This window comes from Phyllobates terribilis, unplaced genomic scaffold (genome assembly GCF_046119375.1).
Source record: "Phyllobates terribilis strain yellow unplaced genomic scaffold, ASM4611937v1 Scaffold_4__5_contigs__length_816908805, whole genome shotgun sequence".
Classification (NCBI taxonomy): Eukaryota; Metazoa; Chordata; class Amphibia; order Anura; family Dendrobatidae; genus Phyllobates; species Phyllobates terribilis.
Genome location: NW_027362764.1, coordinates 677860591 through 677875619, shown reverse-complemented (window position 1 = coordinate 677875619; position 15029 = coordinate 677860591). Strand labels below are relative to the sequence as shown.

The 15029-nt window shown below is 49.9% G+C and overlaps 1 non-coding gene and 6 pseudogenes across 1 annotated transcript; all 7 read left to right on the top strand.

Annotated features, from left to right (window-relative positions):
• The first annotated feature begins 8144 nt into the window (after positions 1-8144).
• LOC141268443 (5S ribosomal RNA) lies at positions 8145-8263 on the top strand (annotated as a pseudogene).
• Positions 8264-8885: 622 nt separating this feature from the next.
• On the top strand, positions 8886-9003 carry LOC141268977 (5S ribosomal RNA; annotated as a pseudogene).
• A 2191-nt stretch (positions 9004-11194) lies between these two features.
• Positions 11195-11314, top strand: LOC141268438 (5S ribosomal RNA; annotated as a pseudogene).
• A 757-nt stretch (positions 11315-12071) lies between these two features.
• On the top strand, positions 12072-12190 carry LOC141270397 (5S ribosomal RNA). Its single transcript, XR_012321634.1, has one exon. It is a non-coding gene; the product is annotated as a 5S ribosomal RNA (ribosomal RNA).
• Positions 12191-12811: 621 nt separating this feature from the next.
• LOC141269927 (5S ribosomal RNA) lies at positions 12812-12931 on the top strand (annotated as a pseudogene).
• Positions 12932-13872: 941 nt separating this feature from the next.
• On the top strand, positions 13873-13991 carry LOC141267839 (5S ribosomal RNA; annotated as a pseudogene).
• Positions 13992-14611: 620 nt separating this feature from the next.
• On the top strand, positions 14612-14731 carry LOC141270169 (5S ribosomal RNA; annotated as a pseudogene).
• The last annotated feature ends 298 nt before the right edge of the window (positions 14732-15029 follow it).

Here is a 15029-nt window from a genome sequence, read left to right as displayed (position 1 = left end):
GATAAGGGAAGAATTTGTTTGTTTGTCAGTTAAACTCATTGATGGTGATGTGTGTCAGGGCTCTTTATATCACTGTAAGCAATTGCAGACACCTGTGCTAATTAGTTTGGCAGGTGTGTCCAATGAAAGGCAAGACTACTTAAGAAGGCTCTCTCACATTATTAAGCAGCCTACATTTTCTGCCAAAATGGGAAAGAAAAAGGATGTGTCGGCTGCTGAGAAGCAACAAATTGTGGAGTATTTAGGTCAAGGCATGACAACAATCAACATTGTGCGATGATCAGGATGAAGTGTCTTGGCAATCAAGAAGTATGTAGCTGATTCACAGTACACACGTGTGCGTGCTGATAAGTGCAAATTGAGGACTCTTTCCTACAGGCAATTACGTCAGGTTGAAAGAGCAGCGGCAAAAAAGCCTTGTCATAGCAGCAGACAAGTTTTTGAAGCTGCTTGTGCCTCCAACGTCCCCCGAACAACAAGATGCAGGGTCCTTCAGAGGTTTGCAGCTGTGCATGCGCCATCCTGTCGACCTCCTCTATCCACTTCACACAAGCAGAAACGGCTCCAGTGGGCCAAACATTACATGAAGACTGATTTCAAAACTGTTTTGTTCACGGATGAGTGCCGTGCAGCGCTCGATGGTCCAGATGGATGGAGTGGAGGATGGCTGGTTGATGGACACCCCACGCAAACACGGCTACAGCGCCAACAAGGAGGAGGTGGAGTAATGTTTTGGGCTGGAATCATGGGGAGAGAGATTGTCGGCCCCTTTAGGATCCCTGAATGCGCTAAAGATGAACTCCATAATGTATGTGGATTTTCTCAAACAGCACTTCCTGCCATGGTTCAAGAAGAAGAACCGTGTATTTCACAGCAAGATCATTTTTCTGCATGATAATGCACCATCTCATGCTGCACATAAAACATCTGCATCTCTGGCTGATATGGGCATAAAAGGGGACAAACTTATGGTGTGACCCCCATGCTCCCCTGACTTCTACCCCATTCAGAACCTTTGGAGCATCATTAAAAGGAGTGTCTATGATGGCGGGAGGCAGTTCACATCTAAGCAACAGCTCTGGGAGGGTATTCTGTCCTCATGCAAAACAATTGAAGCAGAAACCATCCAAAACCTGACAAATTCAATGGACGAGAGAGTTCAGAAGCTCCTTTCGAACAAGGGGTCCTATGTGAAAATGTAACATCACCTAGAATAAAGTTTTGAGTTGAAAACTGTTTGATTTCAGTTTCTAACAACCTGCTAATGCTTATAATTTCAAAAATGACCATTTTTTTGGTCTTTATTAAAATGAAAAGGTTGATCGAAAAGTTTGGGGGATCTAAGAGTGTGGCAACCCAGTAGTCATGATTACTTCGAATTCTGACAATATGAGGGTCATGCTGCAGGTAGTGCAGCAAGAAGGCACTTATGTGCCTTGCGCATCTCGGAGCCCCAAAATTATTTTCCGGGCTAGATGCAGCTAAATATTATTTTTAATTTTAAATCTGGTGAAGCTTTAGTATAGATGGCCTAATAGGATCAGTGCTGCACACTGCTACAAAGCCCAAATTATTTTCCAGTCAAGATACAGATAAACATGATTAGTAATTTGAAAGCTTAAAACGGTTGGTAGGGTGATTTTAACCAATCATCAAGCTTTTACTCTCCCCAGGATGACACAGGGGTAGAAAAGTCGTTTCGGATCCATGATTTGTTCATCTTTATGAACGTGAGTCTGTCTACATTATCAGTGGAGAGCCGCGTGCACTTATCTGTCAGCACACCACCAGCAGCGCTGAACACACGTTCAGACAGAACGCTGGCTGCGGGGCATGACAAGATCTCCAAGGCGTAAGTGGCTAGCTCCGGCCATTTATCCAGATTGGAAGCCCAAAAAGAGCAAGGGTCCAGTGACACAGTCGTGGCTTCAATGTTTACTTGGAGATACTCCTGTACCATCGTCTCTAGGCGTTGACTATGTGTCAGACTTCTTGTCTCCTGTGGCCTTGCAAAGGATGGCCTAAAAAAGTGGTGAAATGATTCCGCAAAATTGATGTTACCAGCAGATACTGTGGTTCTGTTACGGTTTGAGTGCTGAACACTTGACGGTCCCACGGTTGGCAAGTTGGAACTGTGAGATTCACTACGTGCACCACTGGTATTTTGTGGAAAAGCACATGTAAGATTCTGCAACAGTCTCTGCTGATACTCCTGCATGCGTGCATCCCTTTCTATGGCAGGAATAATTTCTGCAAATTTACTTTTGTACCGGGGATCTAACAGTGTGGCAACCCAGTAGTCAGGATTATTTCTAATTCTCACAATTCGAGGGTCATGTTGCAGGTAGTGCAGCAAGAAGGCACTCATGTGTGTTGCGCATCCAGGAGCACCAAGTCCCTGTTGTGTTGGTGGCGAGGTAACAATCATGCTTCCTTCCTCTGTCCTCTCCCCCCAACCTCGCACAACAGAAATGTGATCAAGGTCTCCCTCATCTGATGAGTCTTCCATCAGTTCGTCCTCCACTTCTTCCTGGGCTCCTGCACCTTCCTCACTAGTTTGGCTGCTACCATGCGCCCTGGTAAAACCATCTCCCCCACCCTCACATGCCTGCCACCTTGGTGCTGCCGACCGTCTGGACCTTGCAGATGTTAGCCCTTCCGCATACAACTCCTCCTCCTCTACTTCCTCCACCTCCTCTTGTGCCACCACCTGACTCCGAATTCTGTTTAACATGTGCTCCAGCATGTAAATCACCGGAATAGTCATGCTGATAATGGCATCGTCAGCACTAAACATCTTCGTCGCCATTTCAAAACTGTGCAGAAGGGTGCATAGGTCCCTGATCTGAGACCACTCCTCCAGCGTGATTTGCCCCACCTCTGAATCTCGTTGGCCCAGGCTATACGTCAGAACGTATTGCACCAGGGCTTGTCGGTGCTGCCACAGTCGCTGCAACATGTGCAGAGTTGAATTCCACCGGGTAGGCACATCGCATTTTAGCCGGTGAAGTGGCAGGCCCAACGACTTCTGTAGAGATGTAAGTCGCTGAGCTGCGGGATGCGAACGGCGGAAGTGAGCACACAGCGACCGTGCCCTCTGCAGAAGGCCATCTAGTCTGGGATAGTGGGCTAAAAATTGCTGGACAACCAGGTTCAACACGTGAGCCATACAAGGCACGTGTGTGACATTGCCCCGGCGAAGGGCCGCACCCAGGTTTGCAGCATTGTCGCACACGGCCTTCCCTGGTTTCAGGTCCAGTGGAGACAACCATTCATGAAATTGGTTCTCCAGAGCTGACCACAACTCCTCAGCTGTGTGACTCACATTTCCCAGACATTTCAATGTAAAAACCGCCTGATGACGTTGAGCCCTACTGCCAGCATAGTAAGGAGGTGTGCAGGATCCCTTCTGCGCAGTTAGAAAGCTTGTGGCATGACCAGACAGGCTTTGGGTGCAGGTGGAAGACCGAGAGGAGGTTGAGGAGGCAGAAGCAGTGGAGGAACTTTGACATAAAGAGGATTGACGCACAACTCGTGGGGACGGCAAGACTTGGACAGCAGCCCCTTGTCCTGCTGTCACCATAGTTACCCAGTGCCCTGTCAGCGACATGTAACGCCCCTGTCCATGCCTACTCGTCCAAGTGTCTGTGGTGAAATGCACCCTGTCACACACAGAGTTTCTCAAAGAAGCGGTGATGTTGTGTGCGACATGCTGGTGGAGCGCAGGCACACCTTTCTTTGAGAAGTAGTGCCGACTGGGCATCTGGTACTGGGGCACTGCGACATAAGGTCTCGAAAATCCTCTGTGTCCACCAGGCGGAAAGGCAGCATTTCTGTAGCCAAGAGCTTGCAGATGGTGAAATTCAACCTCTTAGCTTTCTCATGGCTAGGAGGAAATGGTCTTTTACTTGTCCACATCTGAGGGACCGAGGGCTGGCTATTGTGCTTAGACGGGGTTGATAAGGGTGTCCCCGGCAAACTGCCGGTCTGTGAGGAAGATGCAGGCGGACATGTTAGGTTGCCTTGATCCAAAGGTGGTGCTATCGATGTCGGACAGCGCTCAAGACCAGCTGGTGTTACCACCTCCAAAGAAAATGATGACCTGCCAATCACGCTGGCTGTTGCGGGTAAAGAGGTGGCAGGTCTGCGCCCCAAAACAGGTGTGACTGCTGTCCCCCCAGTCACAGAGGATGAAGAGGCCGCGGATGCACAAGATATGGCAGACGGTGATTGGCCCGGCCGGCTAGGCCGCATTGTAGCACACTGAGCTTCCCACTGCAACTTATGCTTCATGTCCATGTGCCGGTTCATGCATGAAGTACTCAAACTATGTATTTTTTGGCCTCTACTTAGCTTTTGCTGACAAATGTTACAGATAACACGAGTTGGGTCATCTTTATCAATCTGAAAAAATGCCCAGGCTATGCAAGGCTTAGCACCCATGCGACCTGAAGAGCCACCACGACTTGTGGTGAGAGGCAGAGTTGTGTTTGAGGATGCAGTTGTTGACGTGCTTCCAGTACTACGTCTCTGTCCAGGAAGGCGCAACCTGACCTCGTCGTCACTAGCATCTTCCTCCACCTCCTCTGCTGACCTCATCTCTTGGCTGACTGTGGGTTGACAGTAAGTGGGATCTCCGACCTCATCATCATCACCCTGTGCGTTATCACACCCGTCGTCCTCAGAGCCAACCTGTTCCTGCCCTGACAAAAAACTAAAGTTGTCGCTCCAATCAGGTATTTGAGTCTTATCATCGTCTTCCTCATTGTCTCCACCAACAGGAGTTACAGTTTGGGAATGAGGGTCTACATTATGGTCAGAACCTTCTGCGTCTGGTCCTGGATCCGACTCATAAAGATTCTGGGCATCAGTGCAGATCATTTCCTCGTCTGGATTCACAGAAGCGCTGGAGTCGACCTCTGATTCCCAGGCTATAGTATGAGTAAACAGCTCTGCAGACTCAACCATCTGTTCTACCTCATACTCAGATGGGCAGCTGGAGATTTGGGAGCTGTGAGGAAGCAAGTGCGATTTGGGTGACACCTTTGAGGACTGGAGTATTTGTGATGTTGAAGTTGATGTGGAGGAGAGCCCACTTAAAGGAGCACTTGATATCCGTTGAAGCACCTGCTGTTTTTGTGCCTCATCTGGAATTTGTAGCGATTGGCGTGGCCGTAAGAAAGGGATCTTATCACATTGTCCGCTAAAAGAAGTAGACATTTTAGTTTGGCTGGAAGATGGTCTTTCTTCTGCAGATGTTACTGTTGCTTTAACACCTACCCCACGGACACAACCTTTTTTCCCCTTCCCAACACGCCTATTCCCCTTTCCACCAGCAGCAGGCATTTTTCCACTCATTTTGGTGGTTAACTAATTCACAACTCTGGAGTTGTTGGCACAAAAAAACAATGGATGGTAACCGAGCAGAGCTGAGTGGCCAAACTGTGGTATTAGGCCAAAACTATTGGCTGGGTTAGATGCAGAAAAAAATTATTTTGAATTTGCAACCTGATGGAGGTCAGTATAGATGGACTAATACAAATAGTCCCACACACTGCTAGAAGCCCAAATATTTTTTCAGAGGTACTGTAGATGCAGATAAAAATTATTTTTAATTTGCAACCTGATGGAGGTCAGTATAGATGGACTAATAGACCAAGTCCCACACACTGCTAGAAGCCCAAATATTTTTTCAGAGCTAGATGCAGAAAAAAATTATTTTTAATTTGCAACCTGATGGAGGTCAGTATAGATGGACTAATAGACCAAGTCCCACACACCGCTAGAAGCCCAACTATTTTTTCAGAGCTAGATGCAGAAAAAAATTATATTCAATTTGCAACCTGCTGGAGGTCAGTATAGAAGGACTAATAGAACAAGTCCCACACACTGCTAGAAGCCCAAATATTTTTTCAGAGCTAAATGAAGAAAAAAATTATTTTTAATTTGCAACCTGATGGAGGTCAGTATAGATGGACTAATAGACCAAGTCCCACACACTGCTAGAAGCCCAAATATTTTTTCAGAGCTAGATGCTGAAAAAAATTATTTTTAATTTGCAACCTGATGGAGGTCAGTATAGATGGACTAATAGACCAAGTCCCACACACCGCTAGAAGCCCAAATATTTTTTCAGAGCTAGATGCAGAAAAAAATTATTTTTAATTTGCAACCTGATGGAGGTCAGTATAGATGGACTAATAGACCAAGTCCCACACACTGCTAGAAGCCCAAATATTTTTTCAGAGCTAGATGCAGAAAAAAATTATTTTTAATTTGCAACCTGATGGAGGTCAGTATAGATGGACTAATAGACCAAGTCCCACACACCGCTAGAAGCCCAAATATTTTTTCAGAGCTAGATGCAGAAAAAAATTATATTCAGTTTGCAACCTGATGGAGGTCAGTATAGATGGACTAATAGAATGATGCTATGCCCAAAAGATTTTACTTCACTAGGTGCAGTAAAAAAATTGGTATTCCATACACAGGTGTTATATCTTGCAACACAGATAGGCTACTCCACTGACTAACACACTCTGCAATAGGCCAAAAAGGATTAGCTTTGCTAGATTCAGCCAAATGCTGTGAAAAAAACTTGCACAGCACTGGCACAGACCTGCCTGGCAAAAACTGATAGGAACTGATGTAACTTAGTCCTGAAAAGGACTCCAATTACAATTAGTCTTTACTCCCACAACCTATCTATTTAAGAGCACAGACCTCCCTGATAAAAGTCGTAGGAAATGCTGTAACCTAGTCCTTAAAAGGACTGCAATCACAACTATTCCCTACTCCCAAGCTATCTGTATATTTGTGCGAAAATTGGCTTGAAATTAACAAGGTATAGCGCACACAGCAACAGCGGTGCCGTCTAACACGCAGCTGCAGCAGTGAGAAAATGGTGGCGACGGGGAAAATGGCTTGGTCTTATAGGGCAAGGACATGTGACATACACTGCCAATGACACATGCCCTTGCTTGTGTGAAAAAAAGCACTTCGCTCCGTGTGTGCGCTGCTGATAGGCTGACAGATTGCACCTCCCCAGTGCAAATGCGGGAAAGAGAAAAAAAAATGGAGATCTTCATTGTTCCTGCAGAGATCCATCCCCTGCCCCTCCCCCCACCCCGCTGTACACTCAAACTGCGTATTAACATTAATTTTCATCATTACTGAGAAAAAATCCAGTTATGATTTTGGTGCACGAACAGTTATCGAACATAACCTCGAACAGCCGAATTTTTATCAAATTGTTCGTGTTCGCCGAACGGCTCGAACACCGCCCAAAACAGCTCGAATTTGAGATTGGCGAACAGTTCGAGTAGAACAACGCTCATCTCTACTAAGTACGCTACCACGCAGGCTTGACACCGAGCTCCTTGCCACGGCTAGGAGTGCCTATTGATTCCGCAGCTCGCCGTGTGGAAATTATGGCGTTAAAAGCACCCGGAGCCGTGAAGGGGCCAGGTTTACAGCAGGTGCCCAGGGAAGGTTTTGGATGCCGGCCGCCTAGCGAGGGCCAGCAGAAGTAACATGTTTCTCTGCAAAGAAGCTTGTGTAACCAAGCCAGACGGCTGACAAAGAGCTAACCTCAGTGCAAGGAAGGCAAGGAAGGAATTGGGGAGGGGGGGGTGATTCCTGCTAGGGCCCTGAAATCCTAAAACAGGCAGGAGAGTCTGACGCATGGTGACGGAGAGGTTGTAGGGGCAGATAGGGGGTGTTGTCACGTGCGAGCACGTGTGCATGCTGGCTTGTGTGTGAGAGTGCGCTTCCTAGGTGTGGCGCGCTGCAGACAGTCAAAGGGATTGTTCCCTTTCATTAAAAGTTAATCCCCGGCTGCAGGCTATTAGAAAGCAACTAACCGCGCTCTACTCACCCTACCCGGGTCTACCGGTGAGTCTCGCCTCTGCTCCCGGACTGTGGCATTGGCCGTGAAGCCGACGTTCCGTCGACAGCGCTGCAGCTGATCAGTGAGCTCAGAGGCTCTGATTTAGGCCTTCTGTCTTCAAGACCTTTTAAGGAAGCCAGCAAAAAAATTGAAGAGAAGGGAAAGCACAAAAGGACCTGGTCTTGCTGAGCACTGGAAAGGGCAGCCGGCAGCCAAACTTCAAAGTAGAAAAGCAGCAAGTGAGAAGCTCATCTCTGCCTACAGCCATACCACCCTAAACACGCCCAATCTCATCTGATCTCAGAAGCTAAGCAGGCTTGGGCCTGGTTAGTACTTGGATGAGAGACCACCTGGGAATACCAGGGGCTGTTGGCTTTTGCTTTTTCCTTCCTTCCACCAGCAGGGGGCACTCTCTTCTATGACTTTTTTCCATTCCCTTTCACAAGTGCACACATTCATTCTCTTTTCTTTTTTTCATTTGCTTTCTCTCTTGCGCTATTTCATCTCTGCAAAATACCAGCATCCTTCTGATCACCGTGGGCCTCCAGCATTGTTGCTCCTTTACTTTTAATACTAGGCTCCTTTTCACCAGGACCAGTGTCTCCCGCGTGGCTGGAGGCAACCACCGGTAACTCCAAGCAGAAGACCTTTGCAGGCAACACGACCCTCCCCCCTGAAGAGCAGCTCAAAGTCACTGGCAACCATCTCACCCTCTTCCTTCATTCACCCCTGGACGTCTCGCTCCGCCCCCAAGTTACGGGTCCAGCTTGCTCTTTCTGTCACATTACCCCGATGAAGGGTTTAGCCTGCAGGAGACCCTGCGCCGAGACATTTTTGAAGACACCTGATGCGGCGGGTGAATCACTGCTAAACAAACCACACCTGTTGGGATGGCACAGCCTTTGCATGGACCCTTCGGAGCCCGCCCCGTCACGGCCAGATTGCTCGCCACCAAGCGATCCTGAGAAAGGCTGGCCGGGCGATGGATCGAGCAGCGTCTTCTGGCCATACCACCTTGGATATGCCCGATCTCGTCTGATCTCGGAAGCAAAGCAGGGCTGGGCTCAGACAGTACTTGGATGGGAGACCTCCTGGGAACACCGGGTGCTGTAGACCATTTTGATGACGTTTTGCCCTACTGCCCAGCTCGGCTAGCATGGAATGGCGCCTTGCCGGACACCGACCTTAAGTAACTTAGATGATGGAAGCCCCAAGGCCTCTGAGCCAGTTGGCAGCTAAGTACACTACCCCGCCGCCTTCACGCAGGCCTGACACCGAGGTCCTTCACACGGCTAGGAGTGCTTATTGACTCCACAGCTCGACGTGTGGAAATGATGGCGTTAAAAGCACCCGGGGCCGTGAAGGGGCCAGGCTTTCAGCAGGTGCCCAGGGAAGGTTTTGGATGCCGGCCGCCTAGCGAGGGCCAGCAGAAGTAACATGTTTCTCTGCAAAGAAGCTTGTGTAACCAAGCCAGACGGCTGCCAAAGAGCTAACCTCAGAGCAAGGAAGGTGCGGAAGGAATTGGGGAGGGGGGGGTGATTCCTGCAAGGGCCCTGAAATCATAAAACAGGCAGGAGAGTCTGACGCATGGTGACGGAGAGGTTGTAGGGGCAGATAGGGGGTGTTGTCACGTGCGAGCACGTGTGCATGCTGGCTTGTGTGTGAGAGTGCGATTCCTAGGTGTGGCGCGCTGCAGACAGTCAAAGGGATTGTTCCCTTTCATTTAAAGTTAATCCCCGGCTGCAGCCTATTAGAAAGCAACTAACCACGCTCTACTCACCCTACCTGGGTCTACCGGTGAGTCTCGCCTCTGCTCCCGGCCTGTGGCATTGGCCGTGAAGCTGACGTTCCGTCGACAGCGCTGCAGCCGATCAGTGAGCTCAGCGGCTCTGAGTGGGGCGTTCTGTCTACAAGACCTTTTAAGGAAGACAGCAAAAAAATTGAAGAGAAGGGAAAGCACAAAAGGACCTGGTCTTGCTGAGCGCTGGAATGGGCAGCCGGCATCCAGACTTCAAAGTAGGAAAGCAGCAAGTGAGAGGTTTGTCCCTGCCTACGGCCACACCACCCTGAACACGCTCGATCTCATCTGATCTTGGAAGCTAAGTAGGTTCAGGCCTGGTTAGTACTTGGATGGGAGACTGTAAAATAATATTCTTCCTGTATTATTTTTTTCTACTGAGGACTTCTCAAAGTATCAATATCACGATATTCTTATAAAAAATGTATCTATTTATTCTTGGATTGTCCATTAAAAAGAATCAGATTGAAAGCAGGTACATACAATAATTGGTGATAAAGTAATTGTCCATTTGTCCATAATTAGCTTAATTGTTGAGATTCACCCATCTTTCCTTGGATCCTGGCTGGTAAATCATGTCTTTGTCCAGCATGTGTCCAGGCCTACATGTCATCTGCTTCTCAGCATGAAGATTCTGTGTCTTGTGGGGTGGGCAGAGCAAGAGAGCCCCCTCTTTCTGTACCATGGGCTTTTATAGCCAGTCGTATGGACACCTGTTCTACATATGGTAGTGAACCAAAAATACACACACAAATAGGGCATGTCAACTAGACACGATGGCTGAGGCATAGAACTCAGAAAAATGATTATCGATTAACATTCCAAATGAATTTCCATAATTAACCATTTAACAGAGACCGCCTGGGAATGCCAGGTGCTGTAGGCTTTTTCTTTTTCCTTCCTTCCACCAGCAGGGGGCACTCTCTTTTATGCCTTTTTTCCATTCCCTTTCACAAGTGCACACATTCATTCTCTTTTCTTTTTTTTCATTTGCTTTCTCTCTTGCGCTATTTCATCTCTGCAAAATACCAGCATCCTTCTGATCACCGTGGGCCTCCAGCATTGTTGCTTATTTACTTTTAATACTAGGCTCCTTTTCACCAGGACCAGCGTCTCCCGGGTGGCTGGAGGCAACCACCGGTACCCCCAAGCAGAAGACCTTTGCAGGCAACATGACCCTCCCCCCTGAAGAGCAGCTCAAAGTCACTGGCAACCATCTCACCCTCTTCCTTCATTCACCCCTGGATGTCTCGCTCCGCCCCCAAGTTACGGGTCCAGCTTGCTCTTTCTGTCACATTACCGCGATGAAGGGTTTAGCCTGCAGGAGACCCTGCGCCGAGCCATTTTTGAAGACACCTGATGCGGCGGGTGAATCACTGCTAAATAAACCACACCTGTAGGGACAGCACAGCCTTTGCATGGACCCTTCGGAGCCCGCCCCGTCACGGCCAGATTGCTCGCCACCAAGCGATTCTGAGAAAGGCTGGCCGGGCGATCGATCGAGCAGCGTCTACTGGCCATACCACCTTGGATACGCCCGATCTCGTCTGATCTCGGAAGCAAAGCAGGGCTGGGCTCAGACAGTATTTGCATGGGGGACCACCTGGGAACACCGGGTGCTGTAGACCATTTTGATGACGTTTTGCCCTACTGCCCAGCTCGGCTAGCATGGAACGGCGCCTTGCCGGACACCTACCTTAAGTAACTTAGATGATGGAAGCCCCAAGGCCTCTGAGCCAGTTGGCAGCTAAGTACGCTACCCCGCCGCCCTTCACGCAGGCCTGACACCGAGCTCCTTACCACGGATAGGAGTGTTTATTGACTCCGCAGCTCGCCGTGTGGAAATGATGGCGTTAAAAGCACCCGGGGCCGTGAAGGGGCCAGGCTTTCAGCAGGTACCCAGGGAAGGTTTTGGATGCCGGCCGCCTAGCGAGGGCCAGCAGAAGTAATATGTTTATCTGCAAAGAAGCTGGTGTAAACAAGCCAGACAGCTGACAAAGAGCTAACCTCAGTGCAAGGAAGGCAAGGAAGGTGCGGAAGGAATTGGGTAGGGGGGGGTGATTCCTGCTAGGGCCGTGAAATCATAAAACAGGCAGGAGAGTCTGACGCATGGTGACGGAGAAGTTGTAGGGTCAGATAGGGGGTGTTGTCACGTGACCTGTGTCATTGGCCGCGAAGCTGACGTTCCGTCGACAGCTCTGCAGCCGATCAGTGAGCTCAGCGGCTCTGAGTGGGGCGTTGTGTCTACAAGACCTTTTAAGGAAGCCAGCAAAAAAATTGAAGAGAAGGGAAAGCACAAAAGGATCTGGTCTTGCTGAGCACTGGAAAGGGCAGCCGGCAGCCAGACTTCAAAGTAGAAAAGCAGCAAGTGAGAGGCTTGTCTCTGCCTACGGCCACACCACCCTGAACATGCCTGATCTTGTCTGATCTCAGAAGCTAAGCAGGGTTGGGCCTGGTTAGTACTTGAATGGGAGACCACCTGGGAATACCAGGTGCTGTAGGCTTTTGCTTTTTCCTTCCTTCCACCAGCAGGGGGCACTCTCTTCTATGCCTTTTTTCCATTCCCTTTCACAAGTGCACACATTCATTCTCTTTTCTTTTTTTCATTTGCTTTCTCTCTTGCGCTATTTCATCTCTGCAAAATACCAGCATCCTTCTGATCACCGTGGGCCTCCAGCACTGTTGCTTATTTACTTTTAATACTAGGCTCCTTTTCACCAGGACCAGCGTCTCCCGGGTGGCTGGAGGCAACAACCGGTAACCCCAAGCAGAAGACCTTTGCAGGCAACACGACCCTCCCCCCTGAAGAGCAGCTCAAAGTCACTGGCAACCATCTCACCCTCTTCCTTCATTCACCCCTGGATGTCTCGCTCCGCCCCCAAGTTACGGGTCCAGCTTGCTCTTTGTGTCACATTACCACGATGAAAGGTTTAGCCTGCAGGAGACCCAGCGCCGAGACATTTTTGAAGACACCTGATGCGGCGGGTGAATCACTGCTAAACAAACCACACCTGTAGGGACGGCACAGCCTTTGCATGGACCCTTCGGAGCCCGCCCCGTCACGGCCAGATTGCTCGTGACCAAGCGATCCTGAGAAAGGCTGGCCGGGCGATGGATCGAGCAGCGTCTACTGGCCATACCACCTTGGATGCGCCTGATCTCGTCTGATCTCGGAAGCAAAGCAGGGCTGGGCTCGAACAATACTTGGATGGGATAACTCCTGGGAACACCGGGTGCTTTAGACCATTTTGATGACGTTTTGCCCTACTGCCCAGCTCGGCTAGCATGGAACGGCGCCTTGCCGGACACCGACCTTAAGTAACTTAGATGATGGAAGCCCCAAGGCCTCTGAGCCAGTTGGCAGCTAAGTACGCTACCCCGCCGCCTTTACGCAGGCCTGACACCGAGCTCCTTGCCACGGCTAGGAGTGCTTATTGACTCCGCAGCTCGCCGTGTGGAAATGATGGCGTTAAAAGCACCTGGGGCCGTGAAGGGGCCATTCTTTCAGCAGGTGCCCAGGGAAGGTTTTGGATGCCGGCCGCCTAGCGAGGGCCAGCAGAAGTAACATGTTTCTCTGCAAAGAAGCTTGTGTAACCAAGCCAGACGGCTGACAAAGAGCTAACCTCAGTGCAAGGAAGGCAAGGAAGGTACGGAAGGAATTGGGGAGGGGGGGGTGATTCCTGCTAGGGCCCTGAAATCATAAAACAGGCAGGAGAGTCTGACGCATGGTGACGGAAAGGTTGTAGGGGCAGATAGGGGGTGTTGTCACGTGCGAGCACGTGTGCATGCTGGCTTGTGTGTGAGAGTGCGCTTCCTAGGTGTGGCGCGCTGCAGACAGTCAAAGGGATTGTTCCCTTTCATTAAAAGTTAATCCCCGGCTGCAGGCTATTAGAAAGCAACTAACCGCGCTCTACTCACCCTACCCGAGTCTACCAGTGAGTCTCGCCTCTGCTCCCGGCCTGTGGCATTGGCCGTGAAGCTGACGTTCCATCGACAGTGCTGCAGCCGATCAGTGAGCTCAGCGGCTTTGAGTGGGGCGTTCTGTCTACAAGACCTTTTAAGGAAGTCAGCAAAAAGATTGAAGAGAAGGGAAAGCACAAAGGGACCTGGTCTTGCTGAACAGTGGAAAGGGCATCTGGCAGCCAGACTTCAAAGTAGGAAAGCAGCAAGTGAGAGGCTTGTCTCTGCCCACGGCCACACCACCATAAACACGCCCGATCTCGTCTGATCTCGGAAGCTAAGCAGCGTTGGGCCTGGTTGGTACTTGGATGGGAGACTGCCTGGGAATACCAGGTGCTGTAGGCTTTTGCTTTTTCCTTCCTTCCACCAGCAGGGGGCACTCTCTTCTATGCCTTTTTTCCATTCCCTTTCACAAGTGCACACATTCTTTCTCTTTTCTTTTTTTATTTGCTTTCTCTCTTGCGCTATTTCATCTCTGCAAAATACCAGCATCCTTCTGATCACCGTGGGCCTCCAACATTGTTGCTTCTTTACTTTTAATACCAGGCTCCTTTTCACCAGGGCCAGCGTCTCCCGGGTGGCTGGAGGCAACAACCGGTAACCCCAAGCAGAAGACTTTTGCAGGCAACACGACTCTCCTCCCTGAAGAGCAGCTCAAAGTCACTGGCAACCATCTCACCCTCTTCCTTCATTCACCCCTGGACGTCTCGCTCCGCCCCCAAGTTACGGGTCCAGCTTGCTCTTTCTGTCACATTACCGCGATGAAGGATTTAGCCTGCAGGAGACCCTGCGCCGAGACATTTTTGAAGACACCTGATGCGGCGGGTGAATCACTGCTAAACAAACCACACCTGTAGGGACGGCACAGCCTTAGCATGAACCCTTTGGAGCCCGCCCCGTCACGGCCAGATTGCTCGCCATCAAGCGATCCTGAGAAAGGCTGGCCGGGCGATGGATCGAGCATCGTCTACTGGCCATGCCACCTTGGATACACCTGATCTCTTCTGATTTTGGAAGCAAAGGAGGGCTGGGCTCGGACAGTACTTGGATGGGAGAACTCCTGGGAACACCGGGTGCTGTAGACCATTTTGATGACGTTTTGCCCTACTGCCCAGCTCGTCTAGCATGGAACTCTGCCTTGCCGGACACCGACCTTAAGTAACTTAGATGATGGAAGCCCCAAGGCCTCTGAGCCAGTTAGCAGCTAAGTACGCTACCCCGCCGCCCTTCACACCGACCTGACACCGAGCTCCTTGCCACGGCTTGGAGTGCTTATTGACACCATGGCTAGGAGTGCTTATTGACTCCGCAGCTCGCCGTGTGGAAATGATGGCGTTAAAAGCACTCGGGGCCGTGAAGGGGCCAGGCTTTCAGCAGGTGCCC